Source organism: Macrobrachium nipponense, chromosome 34 (assembly GCF_015104395.2).
Source record: "Macrobrachium nipponense isolate FS-2020 chromosome 34, ASM1510439v2, whole genome shotgun sequence".
NCBI classification, from domain to species: Eukaryota; Metazoa; Arthropoda; class Malacostraca; order Decapoda; family Palaemonidae; genus Macrobrachium; species Macrobrachium nipponense.
In genome coordinates this window covers 23,140,589-23,142,870 of record NC_061095.1, presented here as the reverse complement: position 1 = coordinate 23,142,870, position 2,282 = coordinate 23,140,589, and the positions used below count along the sequence as shown (strand labels likewise).

General features: G+C 34.5%; 1 long non-coding RNA gene across 1 annotated transcript; it reads left to right on the top strand.

The window, feature by feature from the left end:
* The first annotated feature begins 419 nt into the window (after window positions 1-419).
* On the top strand, window positions 420-1,674 carry LOC135207668 (uncharacterized). The gene is made up of 3 exons (XR_010313031.1): window positions 420-667; window positions 1,236-1,331; window positions 1,534-1,674. It is a non-coding gene; the product is annotated as an uncharacterized LOC135207668 (long non-coding RNA).
* The last annotated feature ends 608 nt before the right edge of the window (window positions 1,675-2,282 follow it).

The following is a 2,282-nucleotide window of genomic DNA, read 5'->3' as shown; positions in this document are numbered from 1 at the left end:
TATATATATATATATATATATATATATATATATATATATATATAATATGAAGGTAAGACACATCCCATGTATGTAAATTCTAAGATACAAAGGAAAATTGTAAATTCTGGAACACAAATGTAAATTGGAAGCTCTAGAATACAAATTTTAATCAATTTCTTATTCGACAAATTCTCAGCGAAACGAACAATAAATAAGTTTTTAAATACAAAATAATTGTTTTGAAGAAGAAGACCAGAGTGTGAAGTGTTTTTCAGTAGGATGTTTGGAGTCCTTGAAGACATTCTGAGGTTGACGACTGTGCTTGAGTGATAAATGTATTAGTTAATCTGCTGCAGAAGAGAAGTGAAGTGAACGTTTAATTTGCTATTTCTGATACGCTTTCGAGTAGGCTTTTTTTTTTTTTCGTTTTTTTTTTTTTTTTTCGCAATTTCGTGACGTGAGAACTACAGCTTTTTGTGATTTGTTATTCCTTTTCGTGCGTTTTTGTGATTGGATAGTCTGCTTTTCATGATACTTTAACGAAATGCTCTGGAAAGCAGCTGATGGTGGATTATCTTCTATCGCTTGAAGCAGCACTGGAATGGTAGTTTCCCTAGTGGCTGGACAAGACTATAAACTTTTGGCAAACAACCCCTTGAATTTGGTAACTATACTAATAGCTGAGGTGAGTTACGTTTCAGTTTTAGTGTGTCCTCAGGCTAACCTGCAAGCTATTCCTTCCCCTTCAGGGGCGGCGCCCCTGAGGGGGGAGGCTCTTCTAACGTACGATAGACTTAGTCTACCGTACGCTAGGAGGGGGCTTCCACCTAACTTCCCTACTAACCAAAAACAAATCAGCAACTATATATTTGGTGAGCGATAAAGGGTATCTAGTTTTTTTTTATTAAGATGTTAGGGATTTTGGTGTTTTTACTATAATTAAATATGACAAGATTGAAGTAATTAATAAGAAAGTAATTTGTAACAACTAGATTTGAATGCATATCGTGCAAGCATGAAGACCAAATTTTTTTTTATTGTTTTGCTATTTAAAATGCTGTCGGTTTAAGACTAAAGTACTATTAATTTAAGTAAACATTATCTTGTAACTCATGACTTTATTACATTCTTTAAGTAAACATTATAAAGTAAAAATTATATAGTAAAACATTATAGAATAACTCGTGACTTTATTACATTATTTTATTCGCAACCTTCCTAACAATGATGCTAAATATTATCCCTATTGGCAGGTTACCTGTGGAATGGCGTTCTCCAGTACTGGAAGCCGCATTAAAAGGGATATTCTGAAAATCGGTTTCCTCCAGAGTTCTGCATATATATAACCGGTACGTATTTTATTAATGGGCAACTGAAGAAGGAAAAGCTACTCATGTAAATAACTAGGAGTAAAGAGTTTAGGTGAACTTTCAATATTCTATAGCTGAATTTGTATAGATAAATTAGCATTACTTACCGAGATACAGTTGTGTTAGTCATAACTCTTTTTCGTCCCAGTGAAATATTATTTAGCCCTGTTGTCTGTTCCAGGTATGCTTGATTAAGGAACATATGCTGCTGTGTCCAGCGTCTGGAACCCAAATGCCTGAAGGATGGACTTGCGAACCAGGCACTGCTGTATTTGACAGACTAGAAATATGAGTCTAAAGGACAAGCGTGGACTATGGCAAGAATTGGGTGGTAGCTGGAAAAACTACGGAAAGCAGGCTGTAGGTCACATGAAAACTTCCCCTGGCTGCTTGCCAATAACTACGTAATTGCCTATTCTACAGGCCTACAGTTTTACGTAGATTTTCTTTGTAGCATTGGTAAGTTTCTCTGAATATAAAGTCCTATTGAAGAGTTTGTGTATGATCTCATTTAAGCCTAATAACTCCTTAATTCAATTCTTAAAATATTTGGGCATTGCTAATTTCAGTTTGAGATTTGAACAGTATACTGTTGTTAATCTCAACATACCTTACGGTTGAACTACATGACTAGACCAAGGTACAGCCGTTAACAATATTTTTCTGAAAAATAAAGGATTCCGAATCCTTTCAAAGTTATGTCCATTGTCATAAATCTTTTTCTGTCGAGTGAATGGTGGTGTTTGCCACTGCAAGGACTCATTTTGTTAACTCCCAAGAACTATGATTGTAGCATATAACATATTACTGCAAATGTTGAAAATTTTTACGCTGGTTATGGCAAACCTATCAATTTTTGTCACCCAGATTAATTCTTGGCAAGTAATTTAAAATACGTACTATAATAAAATTCGGCCAACTTTCTAATAT